The sequence below is a fragment of the Pelobates fuscus genome, chromosome 1, assembly GCF_036172605.1.
Source record: "Pelobates fuscus isolate aPelFus1 chromosome 1, aPelFus1.pri, whole genome shotgun sequence".
NCBI classification, from domain to species: domain Eukaryota; kingdom Metazoa; phylum Chordata; class Amphibia; order Anura; family Pelobatidae; genus Pelobates; species Pelobates fuscus.
The window spans coordinates 297,627,533-297,650,970 of NC_086317.1; positions in this window are offsets into that span (position 1 = coordinate 297,627,533).

Genomic DNA, 23,438 nt, shown 5'->3' on the forward strand with positions numbered 1-23,438 from the left:
TTTAAGACATACGTGACCGCACTGGATTGGGTTGTGATGTCACTTCCTAAGTCTTTAATGCACATTTTAAATGAAAATGAAGCATCACATGTAACAATAGGTTAACACAAGTCATTTGTGAAGCTTAATGCTTTATTTACAGGTACAATTTCCAAAGAAGATACAGTTCCTCTTTGAAGTAAAGATTCTATATAATCTATAACTGGTTCTAACTAAACTGAAGAGTTATTTCAGGATACATTTTCCACCTCTTTAGTTTTTATGGCTCTGTATAGTGATACAGATTAAACTTATGAAGGTGAGAATTAGTTGAATGGGAAAGTGTCACTGCAAGCATGGTTATTTATGTCTGTTTTTAAAACCTTTTAGGGATTGCAAATATACAAGGTTCATCAGTACCTTAAAGGGACACTCCAAAAATCATGACCACAGCACTGTGCTCTAGTTTTTATAGTGAGAGGAGTGTCCTGGTGCCCCATATTTGTAAGCAATCAAACCATTTTGGAATTGTTTGACTTCTTTCCTGTAGTCAACCGAGCATTGCTCTCCATCTCCACTACTGTCAATGTAGAGCGAGAAGCTCCTAAGCAGAAGCTATTTCCATTAACTCTCCTGATAGAAGCCCTGCAATGTCAATGTCTAAAATAGTTTGACTATTTGCAATGGGGGAAACCATGACAATCCTAGTATCATAACCACTAAAGCACTCTGTGGTGTTTATGCTGCTTTAATTGTTCCTATCAGTTTAATATGCTCCGGGATATGATTCAGACATAAGCCAATGGTAATATTTTATTTTTTTTTTTTTTCAATCTTTCTTTTATTAAGGCATATGCAATGGGGTACAAAATAAAGAGAGGGAAATGTACGAGTGGTGTACAGTTTGGGGTGTATACATCATTAGATTTACATTTCCTGGTTAACAATGCCTAATTTTTATTTTTGTGACGGTTAACGAAAACATTTTGTTCAATCATTGTCGGTTAGTAACATTAGCTTATAGATAGTATTGATGTCGAGTGTCGTCGCTTCAGTATCTGTATATTATAGTGTGAATATCGATGTCGAGTGTCGTCGCTTCAGTAGCTATATATGGACAAGGTTGTGCTGGACTATGCGTAAGTGGGGGGGACATACATTTTGTGTTGCTACAGCTAGTCTAAGTAGTCATGATACGCAGTATATGAAACAGTAAGCCTACATCTCAGGCTGTGATAAGCCATGTTGTTCTGACTAGTGGGTCCCTGCTGGTTATATCCTCGTTGGCATGTCTAGGTATATAAAATAGGCGTTAGCTACTGGTTAACAGGCTGGCTTGTCAACCCTAGTCTTGGCTCTCAGCTCACGGGAAGCGTTGTATTTGCAGCTCGGCTAGTCTGTGGGGAACCTAGGGGAAAACCTGACATAAATATATGAGAAAGATAACCCAAATTGGTAAGATCAAGATACCGCTGTTTAGTTTGGGCAAAAGAGTGGTCGTGTATGTCTGATCGCAGTAAGAGGGCATAAGTTGAGACACACAAGCAGAGAAAACAATAAACATGGTAATTACACAGACCAGATCGGTCAAAGCATCTTACAGACATGTGTCGGCTGGTAATTTCAGGGGTTTTCGGCCCAAAGTCCTGTAAAGGTGTTTTGAGTCCGCATGGTAGTGGCTAGTGTGTCCGATTTTTCTTTCATACTCCGCCGGGTGTACAGTCGTGCCCCGAGGTGAGCTTTGGCGTAAGTTTCCCGGTGTTGTGGTGGTTCTGTGTCCGTGGGCCACCAGCCTTCAGCCCGAGGCCTTAGCAGGCGCCCGTGCCCTTTAGCCATTGATCCTGTCAGTGGGATCGTGGGTCCTGGGTTCTGCCGGATCTCGGTTTTCTCCCAGGAGGTATGGCAGGCTACAGAGGGGTTCCTCTTGGTGAGCGCCCAGCTCAGAAGAAGGGCGAGCGGTCACACGGGCAGCTCCGTCCACATGAGTGGCTTGTCATGTAGGGGCTTTAGGGCCTTGCGTCCGATACGACCCTGGACTTTGGTGCCGCTTAATGTTGTGGATCGTTGTGTGTTTGCAGCCTTGAGTTCCGTGCTGGGTAGTATCTGCTGTCTGCTTCAGGTTTTTGGTCCCCGCACACGTGGCCTCCACCATCTTGGCCGCTGGTCGTGGGCCTGCATGGAGGCCTGATAACGCCTCCATGTGTAGCTTGGGGTATGGACCGGGATCACCCCCCCGGTCCAGAGGGGGGGGGGACAGGACCGGGTCTGCCGATGTGCCACGTGCATGTCGGGCTCCGTTGGGCAGGATAGTGGAGCGGCGGCCGTCCACTCCACTCACCGCCAGGAAGGTACCCGCTGGATGCTGCAGGGAACCCCTCCTCCGGGGGACTGGAACTCCGGGAGCAAGCCTCTCCCCGGCTCCGGTAGCTCGTATACTTTGCGGGTCGAGGTTGGTGGTCGCTAAATTCACGATTTATAGGTTAATTTGAGCAAATTGTGCAGGAGCTATCCTTCCCTGCGACCGCTCGGCTCGGCGGCCCGGCCCCGCCCCCCCCAATGGTAATATTTTAAATAGCACATGTCAGAGAAGTAAGGAAGCAGCCTTACATGGCCCCAGGCTCAGACGGGGCAGGGTTCTCTGGCTCTGATTAAGACCTCATTGAGCCAGCAGGAAGATCAAGTGATCTCTCTGCATGGCTGCACTCTTTCACTTAATTGAGGGACCATTGTGGCCTGTGCCAACATCAGGTACTGACCACTTTGAGTACATTAGAAGGTAAGCAAGAGGGAATGGGGAGAGAGGGGGCAGGCAAAACATATACTACACTAAGCTACACTCATGCTTCCCTAAACACATAGACAATGTGCAGCCATCACACACATACAACACTCAACCAGCATGTGCGGGCACATTTAGTAGCATCATATAGTGTTCAGCCTCCTCCACACACTCTCACACACAGTACTCAGTCAATACACATCACTCACAGAAACAGAGCGCAGGGGATTAGGATTGGGCCCCAATCTGGTACCTGCCCAGTGGCCCAGGGAATAATCCATCTCTGAGTGTCATAGCTTGTCTTGGCAGTATAGCATGGCTTATACTCTAGATACATGTATAGGAAGACTATAATTGTCCAGAAGGTTTCAGCAACCTACTGGTCTGGGTAAATCCCAATGCTGAAACTGCCAATCTTTGGTATTTTTACCACACATGTGAATTTAAAAAAGTTGAGTATTTCTTTATTTTTTATTGTTTTGTGTGTTTGTTTCCAATAACACTGGGCACTATATTTTGAAGGTTTATATGAAATGTATTGCAAGTGCCAATAACACAGAAAATCTCAACTATGTGATTCAATATAGCCTTTTTTATATTCTGAGAAAGTGCTTAAATCTATGAAGATTCAGCTGCTGCCTCTGCTCTCGCTGTGAACTCATTGCATCTTCTGAAATGTAACATTATGTGACACTCATTGAGAGTTCTGATTTACCCAGCACAAGTAATGCACCCAGCTGTATTGCACTAAAAATATTTTAAGCATCATTCACTTTAAACTCCTTTCTTCTTAATTCTCTGTGAAGACACACCAAAGTCTGCAGAATAAACATGCAGTTCATATGTTGTGATAGCAGCAAGAGGCTATTTAATACAACTCGAAAACCTATGTCTCAACTGAGTCTAAAATTGTCACAGAAGGCAACATGATTCATTTGCCGCACTGTGATTTAGTTGAACAGCTATATGTTATTCTGAATATTTATATTTAAATCCAATCATAACGCTACAGGATCCCTTATAAACTTGTGATAAGGAATATTTTTGTTAAAGTAATGTAAGACATTCTATTTTAAATATAACTGCTTGCTAGAAATATACATAATTAACCAGACTTGATTGACAACCTAATTGTTATGTCCATCCTGCAGTTGAAGTAAGTTTTAAAATATATATATTTTATTTTTGTCTGTATTTTTCCCTCCTTTGTGCTGCTGCTTGATTAATTGGGGGAGTGTTCATTAATTTCCACCTGTGTGGGATTTGTATTCCCATATAAGCACACCCCTAACTCACTGAGCTTGCTCACATTGCTTGAAAGCAGACTCTATTAAGTAGACTCTTTCAAGTAGGAGTTAGAAAACCAGAAGTTTAAACAAACAAGGGGTTTAAACTAACAAGGTAATTGTTTTATTGTTCTGTATCTGGGGAAATGAGTGTTAGCAAGATTGGTGGTTTGACTCAATGCACATCTTGTTGCATGTATGCATGCCTGGATGTACCCATCTAGGGTCCATATCTCTGTGACAGTTGTGTGTGAGTGGCTTTTCTGGAAGCTCAGATTGGAGATCTCGAGAAGCAAATTGCAACATCGAGGGAGAATGACAATCTTGAGAGGAGTCTGCTGCTCACTGAGCAGAGTTTAGTGGGGACAGGTAGTGGAGAGGGAGGAGATAAGACAGATGGGGAACAGGCATGTAGCTGGGTGACATGGGGCGAGGTTGCAGGGGGGGGGGGAGAGGAAAGGGCTAGCTAGTCCTGATTTAGTGCAACCTAGCAGATTTGCCCATTTGAGTGAAGATGTTGGGAGCATAAGCTCTGGAGTAGCTGTATTAGAGGAAGCTGTTACTTCTAACAGCCGAGGGAACAGCCCCTCTAGTAAGGAAGGCTAGACAGGTTGTGGTGGTAGGGGACTATATCATTAGGACAGTAGATAGGGCAATCTGCTTCGATTGTCTCAACCTGACAGTTTGCCGTCTCCTGGGTGCTCAGGTCCGGCATGTTGCTGACAGAGTGGATGGATTATTGGGAGGGGCTGGGGATGACCCAGTGGTCATGGTCCGTGTTGGTACCAATGACAAAGTAAGAGGAAGATGGAAGGTCCTAAAGAATGATTTCAGGGAATTAGGTAGCAAACGTAAGAAAAGGACCTCCAAGGTGGTATTCTCTGAGATATTACCTGTGCCACATGCTACAGTGGAAAGGCAGCTGGAGATTAGAGAGGCCAATGTGCTTGGGTACAAACGTTATAGCAGTGATGAGTTGCACCTAAACGGTAGCGGGTCTGCAGTGCTGGGGGATAGGATGGCTAGAAGGTCGGAGGAGATTTTAAACTAGTAGCAGGGGGGGAGTGTCATAGCAATCTACAAAATGGAGATAGGACAGAAAGGAAATGGGCTTTAGCTTAGTATAAGTGGGGTGGAGACGGGGGAGGGGCAAGCTCAGAAGAGATAAGGTATGTAATGTTGATAATTCACAAAAAGTACAAATGACTCATGATATGAAATATATACTTACTAATGCAAGGAGCCTAAATAACAAAATGGGGGAACTAGAGGCAATAGCATACACTAAACAATATGACATAAAAGGCATAACTGAAACATGGTGGGATGAGACACATGACTGGGCAGTTAACTTAAATGGGTACAAGTTATTTAGGAAGGATAGGACAAACAAGAAGGGTGGTGGGGTATGTTTGTATGTCAACCATGAGTTAAAGCCAAATCTTAAGCAAGTGGAATGTGATCAGGAAAATGTGGAAGCTTTATGAGTAAATATCTGCTTGGGGCTGTGAATATATGTAACCTGCTACTGACATGCTGTCAGCCATTTTGCTGCTTGTCCACCATCTTAGAGTATTATCAAAGAAGAAGAAGAATTAAATGCTGCTTTTTACTATCTGTTTCTTTGAAATAAATTCAAAAAAATTTAAAGCACATGGGGTATACTAAAACATATCATTTTAAAAAGGCCAATTTCTATAATTTATGGGCAGCTTTACAATATATTGACTGGCATAAACAATTGAGGATATATGCAACATCTTCCAACAAATATTAGAAAGGTACACTACTCAGTATGTACCATTGGGTAATAAATATAAAATAAACACATTGAAACCAATGTGGCTTAGTAGAGAAGTAAAACAAGAGATTAAAAATAAGAAAAGGGCATTTAAAGCATTTAAATCGGACAAATCAGATGCATCCTATAAAAGATATAAGGAAGCCAATAATGCGTGCAAAAAGGCGATTAGATTCAGTAAACTTCAAAATTAAAAAAATGATAGCCAAAGAGAGCAAAACCAACCCCAAAGCATTCTTTAAGTACATAAATTCTAAAAAAAAACTAAAAGTTAAAGTGTAGGTACACTAAAAACTGGAATGGGCGTGTTAGTCAATGAAGACCAGGAAAAGTCAGGAATTTTAAATAACTATTTCTCTTCCATATATATTAAGGAAGAACTCGTGGCAATAGATGTGCAAATGATTGCTGCTAAAAACTTGCAGAATAATTGTAATTGGTTAACTCAAGACAAGGTGCTGCAGCAACTAAAGAAAGCTAATATAAACAAAGCTCCAGGGCCTGGGGGTATTCATCCACGAGTACTTAAGAAACTAAGTATAGAAATAAGTGAACCTCTGTTTTTAATCTTTCAAGATTCTTTTCTTTCAGGAAGTGTTCCGGAGGATTGGAGGAAGGCAGATGAGGTTCCTATATTCATAAAGGGTTCAAAATCCTTGCTTGGAATTTATAGACCTATGAGCTTAACTTCTTAATTTTATATATATACTTTTTTACCTTAGCTAATAAATTATTTATATTTGACTGCTGCATCCTGCATTTTGTCCGGTAAAAAGGGGGAAGTGTCACCCCAATTTGACACCAGGCGTACAAACTTAGAGCCGAGGACAAATATGCTCTAAATAAGGTGAGCAATTTTTGCTTTCATTATAATTTACCTATAGGAAATTTTCCTTGAAAATACTACACCCAGAATCCAGTCTCTCTTTTCTCTTATATCCGTATGGTGGCAAGACAAAAAGAACGGAAGGAAAAAGAGGGGTTAAGCTGTCTACCTTATGTTTAATATTTCTTTATTGTTGGAAAAAAAATTCCTTTTCAATTACACTTATTTTTTTACATACATAGACAGTACCATCAGATATTTCATATAAATGTATACATACTTCTACAGAAGATTATGATATGATCTAGGTAGCCTACATCATATCCCTTACCCTGATGGCATCCAAATTTAACATAACATAACAAACATTACAATACTTGGGAGCAGGAAGTAGTAGAAATTAGCTAGTTGTCTAGGCCGATCTTAAACTTTAGATATCATATTATCAAAAATGCTGAATGTTTTTTCTATGATTAATATAAAACTCAGCTCAACTTTACAATTCAACTTCTGGTTACCATACGAGAGCTATATCCTATGTCCCAGTAGATAGCGTTAAACAATATTTAGATAAGGCAAGAGAGGAAGAGGGAATCAGATCAGGTGAAACAGTCTTTAATTTTCGATAACCACTTTTCTAGATGGTGTATATGTTTGCTGTTATTATTAGAGAAAGCAACCCCTCTTTCCATTTCCAGCTGATATAATAATTGGGTTATAAACTGTCTATTATCGGGTGTATAAGTTTGTTTCCAAGATCTTGCTATTAATATCTTCGCCACTATAAAAGAATGTATAATTAATATTAATTGGTCTTTTGGGAATCTATTCCATCTCAGGTGGAGTAACCCCGTGTATGGGTACTTTTTAACTTTAATATTAAAGAACTCTAAAAAAGAGTAGATTGAGTCCCATAAGTTCGAAATTTTTGGGCAACTCCACCATATATGTAACATGTCCCCTTCATATTTTTGACATCTCCAACATAGAGACGAATTTAATGTAGATATTTTGGCTAGTCTCGTTGGTACTAAGTACCACCTAAGATAAACTTTAAAGAAAGTTTCTATTAAGTTTAAACAGTGTATATATTTTCTTAGAACTTTCATGGGTATACACCAGACCTTATCAGTCAAAACTATGTTGAGATCTTTCTCCCATTGTTTTTTCGCCGTTGGGTGGATATCTAAATAAACTTGTCTGATCAAATCTGTGGCCAGGGAACATATCGATTTTGTTGTTTCTTTCTCAAAGATCTTATACACTAAGTTGTTTAAATCGTTCTCTCTTTTTAATAAAGATTCATTTATAAATCCTCTGATTCTAAAATAAGAGAATATCTCTGTATCAGGGAGGTTTAATTTTAATTTAAGATCGTTAAATGGCATCAGCTTTTTATTTTGAAGGAGATCTTTGACATAGATCTCTCTTTCCGATCTCCATTTAGAGAGATTCATATCAGGGATAATCCTTTCAATAACTCTTATGTTTGCTCCTTCAATTATCTTAGTTGATATCTTGAGTAATTTTTTAATTCGATGCCATTCTCCGATCAAGTGGGATACAATCATAGAATTAACTTGCATTAAGCTGTCTACCTTAAAGACACGGAGGCCTGGAATTTTAGAGCCTAAAAACTAAAAAGGCTCTAAAGAATGTGAGTAATATTATACTCACACTTAATATCAATCACTATATACATACAATATTACACTATTATTCTGCATTTTGTTTTCTTTTATCTTTCATGTATACCCCCGCAAGCTAACCAATTTGGGGTGAGTTATCCATATTATTCACTGAGCGCTGCACTCTAATCTGAGACCCGGAGAGTGGAAACACTAACCGGATCCCACGAGATTTCGTTTTTGGTGTTATTAAGGGATAATATCCAAGAATTCCTTGAGAAGAACATGTTTATCAGCATAAATCAGCATGGTTGTATGAAGCACAGGTCATGTCAAACTAACTTGATTGCGTTCTATGAAGAAATAAGTAGAAGTATAGATCAGGGTGTTGCATTGGATGTGATCTATTTGGATTTTGCCAAGGCATTTGATACAGTTCCACACAATAGATTAGTGTTCAAACTCATGGAAATCGGTCTAGATGAAAATGCTTGTTCTTGGGTAGAACATTGGCTTTAACATAGAGTACAAATAGTCATTAATGGTAAATTTTCAAGCTGGACAGAGGTGGCAAGTGGTGTCCCTCAGGGTTCTGTTTTAGGACCCCTTCTATTTAACAGGTTTAACAGGTTTATAAATGATCTTGAAAAAAGCATTGAAAGTCATGTTTCAGTGTTTGCAGACGACACAAAACTCTGCAAAGTAATACAATGTGAGCAAGATATACGCTGCAGGGGGATTTAGATAGACTGGGTGACTGGTCACTCAAATGGCAGATCAAATTTAATGTTGAAATGTTATGCACTTCGGCTTAAAGAATGCACAAGCAATGTATGCCCTTAATTGAAGCAAATTAGGGATAACAACACATAAAAAGGACTTGGGAATTGTTATAGACAACAAACTATGCAACAATGTGCAATGTCAATCAGTAGTGGCTAAGGCCAGTAAGGTATTGTCATGCATGAAAAAGGGCATTCATTCTCGGGATGAGAATATCATTTTGCCTCTTTATAAATCACTGGTAAGACCACATATTGAATATGCTGTGCAATTTTGGGCATCTGTTCTAAAGAAGGATATTATGGCACTAGAAAAAGTGCAGAGGGTACAACATTAATAAAAGGAATGGAACATATCAGCTATGAAGAAAGGTTAACAAATTTAAACCTCTTTAGTTTAGAAAAATGTCGCCTGAGAGGGGATATGATAACATTTTACAAATATATACGGGACCAATACAAACCATTGTGTGGAAATCTATTCACAAACTGGATGCGTTTAGACTGGAAGAAAGAAGATTTTGTCTAAGGCAAAGGAAAGGATTTTTTACTGTAAAAACAATGCGGATGTGGAATTCTCAGCCTGAAGAAGTGGTTTTATCAGAGTCCATACAGATGTTTAAACAGCAATTAGATGCATACTTGCTAAAACAGAATATTAAAGTATATAATTTTTCAATGAAGGGTAATAGCTGCTTGATCCAAGGATAAATCTGACTGCCATTCTAGGGTCAAGAAGGAATTTGTTTCCTAGTTTGTTGAAAAATTGGGAGTGCTTCAAACTGTTTTTTGTTTTTTTTTTGCCTTCTTTTGGATCAACCACAAAAAACAAATGTGAGGAAGGCTGAACTTGATGGACGCAAGTCTCTTTTCAGCTATGTAACTATAAAACTATGTAATATCAGTTTATGGTATACCTTTTATGTATTAAAATTAAATCAAATATTTGTATTACTTGGTAAGTAAGCAGTCAAACTAAAACACAGTTCAACTATAAAATGGATGTGCATTAATATATAGAAACAACACAATCAACTATGTGTTTTTCACAGATTAAATTAATATATAAATCTATATATTCTCTGACTGCTTATTTTTCTTATGTTAACATCCAAGCACACTAAACAGATGTCCGTGCTTTTGGCACGGCTAGATGACCAATAATTATAGTTGCTGAGAGATTATTAGCATTCCCAATTGCCATAGATACCCATACCTACCACAGTCAATAAACAAATTGTCTTCTGTGGATTAGTTAATTAATTCTGTCAATCTGTTACATTAGCAGATAAGTAGAACGAATGCACTCCAGCAGTGTTCTTGCCTTAAATGCTGTATGCGCACAGTATGTTTCACTGGACCCTAGAAGAGAGCAAGATTTATTGGTCAGTGTTAGTTATTTACAACAGGCGGTTTTGCTACAGATTTGCCTTTATTGACTCTTCTTTGATTATATCATTAGGTATATTGCAACATGGTTCCTAAATCATTGCAACTTGTCCTTTAGTATAGACTCAGCTCTTTTTTAATAATAACAATGGTTATTGTGCTTAACATCTCAAACATGCACACTATAATTGTTTTAATCAGTAGTGTCAATATCTTTCTGGACATTACCGACAAAGGAAATAAACGGAATATTATTCACTAAACACCAGACAAAATGGTGAAAATGGCCGAATTCCAGTAGAAAACACCCAAATCATTTTAGTGCCCAGATTAAAAATCTGTGCTTTTGTATCTGAATCCTATAAAAAGTATAGGATTCAGTAGATTGGTAAAACACCATTTTAATAAAATGTGGGACTGAATGCATCTGGCAGGATGCATGTTTGCAAATTATCATTCACTTGCTTTCATGCAAGTGAATAATAACTTTAAGTACTATTTGACGGTGCAAGGGTTAATTATGTGGTCAGCCCTTGCTAGCCAGTTACCACATTAAAGAAAGTAAAAAAAATAAAACATCTATATTACTGTAAAGGAGGATTTAAACCTTCTTATGACCTGTGTCAGATGGGGGAATTTCTAATGAATTGTTAAAAGTAGCGAACGCTAGAAAATGCATAGTCAGATCCCATTGTACAGCACTATAGAATTTGCTGTTGCTATATAAATATAATAATAATAATAATAATAATAATTACAGTCCACCCCCTATCCCTGCCTATGGGATGTGCAAGGGCATATGTGATTAAATAAAGGTGAGGACATATAGGTTTTCCTACACTGTGTCAGGTTTTGCAAAGTGTGGGGATATTTTCTCTGCTAAGGAAAATGAGTAAGTCAATTCTGTGACAGCCAAGTCTCAAGAGAAGTCTAACTTCATTATTAACATTAAGGCACCTACCTGCTGACCATGGGTGGGGACAGGGAGGACTTTTCTAAGCGACTGGGCAGTAATGGTTGCCAAGTCACTAGTTTTAACAGCAAGGCAATTGGGGACAAAGGGAGGTTTAAAACAGCTATATGACCCTTGTTGGATTTTAATGTATTTATTTCTAATTTATTTATTTTGTAACTTTTTTAATGTGTCGGTTGGTGGTCACCACATAATTAATACTCTCACTGCCAGGGTTTTTTTTTTTATTATAGACCCACTGGCTGCTAGCACTGGCAGTGGGCAAATAGTTCTTATTTTTTTAAAAATATGGGCCCAGATTTTAAGCCTCACGGCCCAGATTTGCAACATTCTGTCCAGATTTCTGCAGGATGAAATTTTAACCGAATTCAGGTCTGTTTGGGGGCTGAATTATAAAATCTGTACATTGTTGAATGGCATGAGCAATATTCAGATTTTGCCATCTGAATTTCTGTAATTGTGAAATTTACTTACAGTGAATGTAGTTTTGATCATTTTAAATTGTCTATATACCGTATTTATCGGCGTATAACACACACTTTTTTCCCCTGAAAATAGGGGGAAAATCGTGGGTGCGTGTTATACGCCGATATCCTATAATTACTTACCTGTCTTGAAGCGCTGGCCGGTGTTCAGCGCGCACCGCGGTACTGGAACTTCAATTTCAGGTTCCGGTTTCCGGCGGGACTGAAAGGAAGTGTGCACACTATTGTGTGCACACTTCCTTTCAGTCCCGCCGGAAACTTGAACCTGAAATTGAAGTTCCTGTACCGCGGTGCGCGCTGTGAAGCCGGCCCACGCTTCAAGACAGGTAAGTAATGATGGGACAAGGGGAAGGGGGGGAATACTATGGGAGGGGAAGGGGGGGGCAATACTATGGGAGGGGAAGGGGGGGACAATACTATGGGAGGGGAAGGGGGGACAATACTATGGGAGGGGAAGGGGGGACAATACTATGGGAGGGGAAGGGGGCAATACTATGGGAGGGGAAGGGGGGACAATACTATGGGAGGGGAAGGGGGACAATACTATGGGAGGGGAAGGGGGGACAATACTATGGGAGGGGAAGGGGGACAATACTATGGGAGGGGAAGGGGGGAGAATACTATGGGAGGGGAAGGGGGGAGAATACTATGGGAGTGGAAGGGGGGACAATACTATGGGAGGGGAAGGGGGGACAATACTATGGGAGGGGAAGGGGGGACAATACTATGGGAGGGGAAGGGGGGACAATACCTTGGGAGGGGAAGGGGGGGGGACAATACTATGGGAGGGGAAGGGGGAGAATACTATGGGAGGGGAAGGGGGGAGAATACTATGGGAGGGGAAGGGGGGACAATACTATGGGAGGGGAAGGGGGGGAGAATACTATTGGAGGGGAAGGGGGGAGAATACTATGGGAGGGGAAGGGGGGAGAATACTATGGGAGGGGAAGGGGGGAGAATACTATGGGAGGGAAGGGGGGAGAATACTATGGGAGGGGGTGGGGAAGAATACTATGGGAGGGGGTGGGGGAGAATACTATGGGGGGGGGAGAATACTATGGGGGGAGAATACTATGGGATAATACTATGGAAAGGGGGGGGAGAATACTATGGAAAGGGGGGGAGAATACTATGGAAAGGGGGGAGAATACTGTGGAAAGGGGGGACACTATGGGATGAGGGGGGGAACACCATGGGAGGGGGTGGAGAATACTATGGGAGGGGGTGGAGAATACTATGGGAGGGGGGAGAATACTATGGAAAGGGGTGAGAATACTATGGAAAGGGGGGGGACGACACTATGGGATGAGGGGGGGGGAATACTATGGGAGGGGGGGAAATTTCCTGGAATTTCCTTCTAAAAATGAGGTGCGTGTTATACGCCGGTGCGTGTTATACGCCGATAAATACGGTATTTATCACTTTTTTTTTTATAAAATTGTGGTTTTATTTTTTAACAATTGGACACAATAAAGTATATACTCTATAGATATGTTTGAGTGTTTCTATATGTAAATTTTTGTAGGTTAGCTTTGGTCTTTGTACGAACAGGACCTCATTTGGTTGAGCCCCTTTTTCTAGATTACAGTACATTTCAAAGTGGAAGCATTTTTAATAGATTTTTGAAGGTTACATCTTTAGCACCTTTTCTTCTTTTTTGAGAGAATCTTTAAAAGTAGTAGAAGCAATAAAGACTGTTTTTAATTCTACTGACAAGTGAAAACACACTAAACTCCTGGATTCCAGTGTGTTCTTTTTCTTTCTTGGCATTGTATCAAGGGACGTTTTAGCAGCTGAGAAATTATGTTATTGATTAATGCTTTTGGGCTACAAAATACTCAAAGGAACAACTGATAAATGCTGTAGTAATGTGATATATAATGTAGCACACAGTGCTAGCAACATTATTTCAGCTAACCTAATGAGCAAGTAATTTAGCAAGGCTGTAAACAGACACAAACGGTATATATTCATTAAATATTCTTATTCCAAGTCCCCATTGACTGATACAATAATACATTTAAAATAATTTATATGAGCCTGGGTGAATTTACTATGTGTTCACCAACATTAAACAGTAAAACAGTATGTGTATCCAATAGTTCTAAGCTGACATTACCATGAGTATATCGAACTGCTAATTTTAATGCAACTGACCTATACATAAAATGAGAAGAATTTAAAGAAGAATGCTTTTTGTTTGGGATGTGAAAATTGAATCAAATGGTATATTATCATTTTAGTTTCTCTAATTATGTGTATCTCTTGTATCATGGAAAATCAGTTCTAACAAAAATAATAGAAATAATGCCATTAACAGCTCAGCATTAACAGTGTTCCTCATGAGGATTGTATATGTTATACACAGTGAGAACAAATACCCGAGAAGACGAATGAATAAGATATTAATAAATTAAATTCTTCAAAATTAAATAGTCCATGGATTGGCTTGTTAAAAGATTTGTATGTGTGAAGCTTAGAACTTATTGAAGAGAACAACTATAATAGGGACTAGAGAAGCTGGAACTTCCATATACAGTAAGGGATCCTACAAACTATTTGAAGGAAACGTGTCTAAGATAAAACAAATTGCTTGATGTGTAAGATAGAAGGGGGAACACTCAAGGGAAATAGGACCAAGGTCTGTTATATAGAAAGTTAGCTGAGGTGGTAGAGGCTAATGCATAAAGGGAATTCAGAAATGTTCAGACAGACAAAAGGTGATACTGAATAAAAAAACAAGTAAAAGATCAAATTGTGTCTGGGCTTTTAAAACAGGCAAGACTGGTGAACAGCTTTCTTTAGCAGTTTTCAATTTTTGCCTCTTTATTATATTTCTTAATCTATAATACAAAGAGTGATCTATTTTTAACACAGACAACAAAGTGCATTTTTTCCCAACTTGTATTTATTTACTCATTACAACATGGGGAAAAATAATTACAGTATTTTCATTAAAAAAATGACTTCTTTATAGATTATTTGCAAATACGGTGGAACCTCAGAACTATAACATTCTCTTACCCGAATAATTTGGTAGTCGAACAAAAGATTTGAGAAAAATTTTGTTTGGTGCACATACCCGAACAAATTAAACAACACTAACCTTGTTGGTAACCTCGTTGGTACAGAATGTAGATGGTATGCAGTTGGTAGTGCTCACTGTTATTATTATTATGTTATTATTTATATAGTGCCAACAAATTCTGCAGCGCTTTACAATGGGTGGACGAACAGACATGTAACCAGACAAGTTGGACACACAGGAACAGAGGTGTTGAGGGCCCTGCTCAATGAGCTTACATGCTAGAGGGAGTGGGGTAAAGTGACACAAAAGGTAAGGGTAGTATTAGACTAATGACAGTTGCAAGAACGGAATCAGTCAGGAGCTATTAACAGTTTAATTGATACGCTTTTATGAAGAAGTAGGTTTTTAATGATTTTTTAAAAGAGTGGAGACTGGGTGAGCATCTAATGGAGGAGGGAAGTGAGTTCCACAGGAATGGAAACAGTTACATATGGAATATGTAATACCTTATGCATGTAAGGGATTAATCAACTGTAATTGTGGGGGTGTGGAACAGATTAATCAAATTTACATTCATTCTTATGGTAAAATTTGATTTGGTTTTCAAACAAATCAGATCTCAAACAATAGGCATTTTGGAAATAGTGTGTGTGGATGGTATAAAGGCACCCCCTAAGCATGACCATTTCACCTGGTTAGCCTCAGAAATATTCACAAGGTAGATAATCTATGACTACTAGTTACTAGGTACACACATCAGTCAGAATACACATACTGTAGTACCACATACAGTATCCCACACATTCAAAATGTTTTTTTTTCCTCTTAGGTAACATGACATACTCATACAGTCCTGTTTCGATCCAATTTCAAAACTCTGTGAACCCCAACGTCTTAACTTTTTTGCTTACCATTCTCTTTACTTAAAACCTGTTTGTTTGTTTGGTTTTTTTTAAATAGGTTTTGTTAGATGACTTTTTAGTTAGGTAGCTTAGGAGATTTCTGTCTGTATAGATATGGAAGAAATTACTTGGTGCATAACATAGGTTTCAGTGTAAATAGGATTGGGAAGTATTTGTACTATCGGTGTCAGTGTATATAGGGCTGGAAATTAGCTGAAGGATAGGTTTTAGTGTAGAGAGAAAGTAGGGTATTGGACACAAAGTTGGACAGAAAGTCAAGTGTGGAGAGGAGGGGGAGATAGGAAGGAGAGAGAAGGGTGAAGAGGGAATAGCAGGGAGATGGGATAGAGCAGTTTGTTAGGGTAGGAGTAGGTATGTCCTACTTCTACTCCCTGGGGAGAGCAGAAGATAGGAGGCAAGGAGTCAAGAAAGTAGTAGTAAGTAGAAAAAAAGAATGTGCCATGTTAGGCTAGATGAAATAGAAAATGTGTTAATTTTAAATTGCATAAATCAGTTGCTACAGTAGGACCAAAATTGTACATTTGACAAAATTGTACATTTCATTATGTATGAAACTTACATGTGTGAAGTTTGATTTGTGAAGTTTGATATTAACCAATGCATTATTAAAATGACAATGGTAAGTTGAAATGATCAGTTGTGTTCAGGTATGATTTGTTATGTTTAGAAGAACAATGACGTTATATTACATTTCTTTCCAACCTGGTTTATTTGCACATGAAGGTTGTACATGCCATACTATAACAAGTATATATCAGTGTGATAGCCCTATGAGTGCAAGCTGACACCTTAACTTGTGATGCAATTTCTATAAATGGCCACTCTAAGCACCAAAACCACTTCATCTTACCGAATTTCAATAATACCACCTGTCTCTATAAGAAGCATTGGTTTAGAGAATTGTCCACACTACTTTTATATTAGAATCATTTGGCTGATCAATGCCCAGTACTAATAAGAAAGTAAATGCTGGGGAAAATGAAATCTTCCTAAGCTTCTGATGCCAGTTCTGCAACGAATACAAGGTAAGATTTTAGGGCGTAGGAAATATTTGAGCATATTTTAGTAAATGCATAGTTTTTCCAAAGATTAATTATATGTTAAAATAAGGTAATACATTTTAGACATAGTGATTCCCTTAATGTGAATGGTTTATTGAATAGAATATACATTTTACTTATAAGAATTCTTGAACCCATATATATCACTTTTTTCTTTCTTGTAATGGTATATACCTAGTATGTGTTTTTCTCACCAAAATCGAAACCTGCTTCTGCTTTTGTAATTTTTCACCAAGCAGAAGCAGGTTTCGATTTTGGTGAGATGGTGGCAGCTGGTAAAATTTACACATCATGGAAACTAATCTATTAGTAGCAGTTAACATCTCCCATAATGCTCTATGGGAGGCATTAATAGTCTCATCAGCCAGAAGTGTTGTCCTGCTAATGTTAAGATTTTGTAGTAAGTTAACAGCTGCTACTTGCCAACCATAGCGACAACTACTTTAGAGATTATCAGCTGACCAATACCATTTACTGATAACATCAGAAAAGTCCCCAATGCTTCCTCCAATATACACCTTTGTTTAATTAATACCAACATGCTGACTATGATGGCAATTGAATATAGTCAATAAGTTATAACCAAATGCACTGTTGCTGATATAGATATAGGAAATAAAAGAAATATATCCGAAGCCAAAAAGCTACATTTTGGCTAATCACAGTAGATTTGTTATTTGTTAGTATACAGTAAAAATCAATTTTTTTATATCTTCATATATTGTATATGTATTTTAGAGCTATCAGCTATGAATTTGCTATTAGTTTTGGATACATTGCATGGACAAAGATGGTAAATATTAGGTTTTAAAGTGGCATGGCCACTTGTACCAACTGCATCTACACTGACAAGCTGGGTGTAAGCTTAGGCACAGCAGTAACCCAACCACCTCACTAGTATCACACTTGGATTGATGACACAGTCTTTTGCCCACTCAAAGGTGATGTAAGAGGCCCTGGTCCCTGAAGGGTCGAAACGTTGATGCAAAGGTGGTGATTATTTTTTTTAAATATAATTGGAAAACCGAGAGAGTGCTCCTGTCTTCACTTTGTTAATATGGTCTGCAAGGAAGCACCAGGGTAAAGTTTCTTTATATACATTTATTAGGGGGTTGAGTGCCAGAGTCTGGACATGTATATTTTAAAAAAAAAATACACTTAGTATGATAATTTATATAAGATATATATATTTTTTTATATATATATATTTATATATATACAATAAATACACAAGATCCAGCGCACTCTCCTATCTACTAAACAGCAACTTCAATGTTGACAGATTTTATTAGTTTGTAAAAACTTTTACAAACTAATAAAATCTGTCAACATTGAAGTTGCTGTTTAGTAGATAGGAGAGTGCGCTGGATCTTGTGTATTTATTGTATAATATGGCCCCCAGCAGCACCCCATTTAAGCATGTTTAGGTGAGTGCAACCATCCCCCCATGTTTCCTATATTTATATATATATATATATATATATATATATATATATATATATATATATAATTTTTATTTAATTTTTTTCAAATTATTAACTATATTTTTATATATTTTTAGTTTTAAACATTTTTTTTTACTTTTTTTCACCAGCAGGGGGACTGCCTGTCAGCTCAGGCAACACTATGGATGCCTATTGCGGCCATGTGACCGGTCTTTCAGAGCGGTTGCATGGCCGTGGGGTCCTAATTTGCCGAGGGCTGTCAGACAGTCCCCCCAGATGGAGAGGAAGACCACCTGCATGGGGCAAATTGTAATGAAAACCATCCGGTACTTGCACTGGTAATCTATGACTGAATCACTGTAACCAAACACCGGCACCTTTCTCAGTAATTGTCAATCCTGAGTTGGCAATATTAGATTATAATATATCTGGATTAAAAAAATAGTGAGATTAATTGTACTGTTTTTCCTCTTGTTATTTTGTATTAATACAAATATGAGAAGTAGGAGTCATTTTACGTTGAAAAGGGACACCTAGCATCAAAAGCATCTTGGTAGAAGCAGTTTTAAACAAGAGAGCCAGATTAGAACTTTTCTAAATCAAGATATAGGGTTTTTTCAATTCGGATACTGCCTAGCGTGCAGAACCACAGGAGCCTCTAAATGTGTGAAAAGAGAACTAATAGGAGGGAACACGAACCAAACATACCAAGTCAAACAGTTATAAATTTGCCATACCACCAACTGTGCTTATGTCCTCACTTGTCCCTGTAATATGCATTATGTAGAGAAAACGACCAGACAGATACATATCCGCATTGAGGAACATTTACAAAATATTAAAAGGGGCTTCAAAGAGCACCCTCTATCCTTACATTTTATACACATACACCAAGGAGATGCCACAAAACTGCAGTTTATTGGGATTGAAAGGGTCAGTAGGAATTGGAGAGGTGAAGATCTGGATAATAGATTGGCAAGACAAGAGATTTTAAATGGGGATTTTGAGATCTGACATTTTTTATAATTGATGATTGACTCCTGAAGTTTGTTATGTCTTCTTATGATGATGTCTAATATTCTCTTTTTCCTTTTCTCTTAGAAGAAGAGGTTCTAGTACTTGTATGCATAATCTCTGGTCTACTTCATAATTACATATGTATTTAGTTTTCGTTATTTAGAAGTTGGGCTTTAACATTATGAAGATGTATCCTATCTAAATGTATCCATTACTGCCACTTTAAGAGTATCCGTTGTACCTCGGCTCTAGCATGAGCATTATTTCATGAAAAGATAGAGTATGGTATGTGAGTCAATATGAATGTATATATTTCCTATTTTTCCCCCCATTCTTTGGATTCTAGTAGGATTTCTCTTATTGATCCAAATCAATTAAATCTTAGCTCTATTGTCCCTATTTAGGACAAACATAGACCCTTACATTACATTGGACCGCTGCACCATCTGTAAAAATGAGGTGCGATATTATGGAGGTGAATATCTCTTTATTTTTCATTTGGATTCAGCAATACCCATTCTCTAATTATAACTCAGGGATATCCTTTATAATTCATTTTTTTATATATTAGTGTGCTTTTTAGTTGTTTTATTTACCTGTAGAACTCCAAATGGAGTCTTTGCTTGTATAAGCTGTATGCTGGATTTATTCTGAATTTTATGACATAATTCTTAAATATACTTGTACTAATAGGGTTCTATTACAAAGGCAAACTGTTTGTTTGATTCAGTTTTTATGTGCAATAGCAGGTTGGACACTAGCCCCCAATTAAATATTGTTTGCCACATTAAGCATATATGTGTATGTGTATAGGTAGGCTGGATAGTAGATCCAGATTTAAATTTTTATAAAGGAGGAACTAAACCAGCCTCCACAAGCAAACCACGCCCCCGGATCAATGAAAGAACAGAGGGGGAGGAGTAAGACACTTAACCCCTTCAGGACGGAGTCAACAGTGCACGTTCTGATCAAAACAAAACGTAAACAAAAACTGGAATTTGCGCTATATGTCTGTTCACCCGTAGTTCCCCTCCTTCATATTATCTGCACCCACACTTATTATATATCATTTTGTTCAGGAGAAACAGGGCTTTAATGTATCATTAACTATTCATATATGGAACATAATTTATTATGAATAAAATTTAAAAAAATGTGGGGAAATAAGATTTTTTTTTTAATTTGTATTTCCGTCTGATATTTTAGCTGTGAATGTCATAATACTGTTAGGTTTTACTGCAAACAAATGCGCATATTTGTAATCAGCGATGTCTCACGAGTTCAACAGTACCCCCCATTAACAGGTTTTATGGTGTTTCGGAAAGTTACAGGGTCAAATATAGAATGTTCCATTTTCAAATTGAAATTTGCCAGATTAGTAATGTTACCTTTGAGACCGTGTGGTAGCACAGGAATGAGAATTACCCCCATAATGGCATACCATTTGAAAAAAGTAGACAACCCAAGGTATTGAAAGTGGGGTATGTTTAGACTTTTTTAGTAGCCACTTAGTCACAAACACTGGCCAAAGTTAGCTTTCATATTTGTTTTTGTGTGAAAAAAGCAAAAAACTAATATTTGGCCAGTGTTTGTGACTAAGTGGCTACTAAGAAAGACTAGATATACCCCACTTGCAATATCTTGGTTTGTCTACTTTTGCAAATGGTATGCCATCATGGGGGTAATTCTTATTCCTGGGCTACCATACGCTCTCAAAGGCAACATAACCAATCTGGCAAATTTCAATGTCAAAAAAATGAAATGCGAGCCTTATATGTGACTCTCTAACTTTCCAAAACACCATAAAACCTCACTTAACACAAATATTAGTGTTTTAAAACAGTAAAACATATTACAACAATAATATAGTCCATAAAAGTGCAGTTTGTTTGTTTAATAATGCAAAAAACGTCACTTTTACTTAAAATATTATCGTTGTAATACAATTTACCAGTTTAAAACACTAATATTTGAGTTCAGCGAAGTCTCCCGAGTAAAACAGTACCCCCATGTACAGGTTTTATGTTGTCTTGGAGAGTTACAGGGTCAAATATAGTGCTTGCAAATTAAATTCTCTGCACTTTCTCCCTGTGTTGTCATGCATGTCAATCACATTTTAATTATTCCAATCACCTAATTATGTTAAAAGATTACTTAAATATACATGTATAATTTTAATATATATGCATTTATATGTATTTAAATTCTACGTGTATACTAATGTAATCTTTTATGTAATTACCGTATATACTCGAGTATAAGCCGAACCGAACATAAGCCGAGGCCCCTCTAATTTTTTTTACCCCAAAAAACTGGGAAAACCTATTGACTCGAGTATAAGACTAGGGTGGGAAATGCAGCAGCTACTGGTAAATTTCTAAATAAAATTAGATCCTAAAAAAAATATATTAATTGAATATTTATTTTACAGTGTGTGTATGAATGCAGTGTGTGTGTATGAATGCAGCGTGTGTGTATGAGTGCAGCGTATGTGTATGAGTGCAGTGTGTGTATGAGTGCAGTGTGTATGAGTGCAGTGTGTATGAGTGCAGTGTGTGTATGAGTGCAGTGTGTATGAGTGCAGTGTGTGTATGAGTGCACATTGCCATGGAAGTTCCTATAAGAAAAGCATTCATCCAGTGCATTTCTATCAAGATTTTGTGGGGATAGGAGAGCTAAGCAGGACAGAATGGGCCTTGACACTGGAAAAAAGATAAGTAAATTATTTTTTCACTTTTCCTTACACACTGTGGGAAGAGGGATCTGACAATGCATAGGTACAGGGGCACTAAAGTCTTAGGAATATAGAAATACAGGTTTTTATTCCTAACACTTTAAAGTTCTGTTAATGAATTAATGTTTGTAGAGTATATTTTTTCGTAATCAGCTCTCTTTAGTTGATTATAACCATTAGCAACATATTTAGCATTATATGTTTCTGATCCATCAGTTTTGTTATTTATCGCACATACCCATTAACCCCCCACTGAAAGTTTACCTTCTTGTAAAGTAGGAAAATTTAATGTGTCATTCTTTCTTAGTGAATCAGTTTAATCTTTCAAAACATTAAGCCAGAATTATGTTCAAGGTGAGTTTGTCATGCCACCTTCAAAGGATCAATCACCATGTAAAAATAATACATTTTTGTTAATACATGGTCATTACTTAATAAATTTGAAAGAGTCTTCTAAGTAATGATAAACTTTTTTTTTTCTGTTAGGGGGATGTGTACCGTGATCATTCTCTGTTTGACCTTTCTCCCTTTTCTCTTAGGTTGGATCACTTATGAACACTATATATCAGCATTATCTGTTTCTGGTACAGAGGTACATAACTCTCTGTGGGAGTCCTTGCTTTTCAACAGCTTTCTTTGAAATAAATGTGACAAGCTTGTGTTTGTCTGGGAACTTTTCTGGTGTCATGATAATACACTAGATATGAAGAACTATTCTTGTCATATCCAACAGAGATCCCTTTCTCACATATTGAATCTACCTTCTTCCTATCATACTTATGTTCAAAAAATCTTTATATTAAAAAGGTTAGGTGTTTTGTCTGTTAACAGATTATATGGTGTTTCTACTAGACAGTTGTTAAAGACCCTATTTTAGATCTGAGTAGCAGTCATTACTGTGTATGTCCATAGTTCCTTTAATAATTAACTTTCAACTAACCGACATCTTGCCATTTCATATAGTGTTCTCCAGTTTCTTTCAGCAGTACCATTAAGATGGGATTAGTAAGGTCTAATGTGTCATGTCTAATACCTTGTTTGTTTGGTAGTGGCCTGAACTCAGTAACATTGTCAGATCTTATACACGTTATGTCTCCATATGGAGCTGCATCGGCAAAGAGTTTTTCAGTTGCAAACACTGAATCACTTTTGACTTTCAAGACTTTGAAACCTTATCTAGCTTGTGGTACAATGGGACCTACTAAGATGGTATGCACCAGTTCTAGTGCTCCTATAACTCTGGCATCAGGCTCTCTGCTTCTACTTTGAACAAACTTTCCTTGAGTGCAAATATGACAGTTT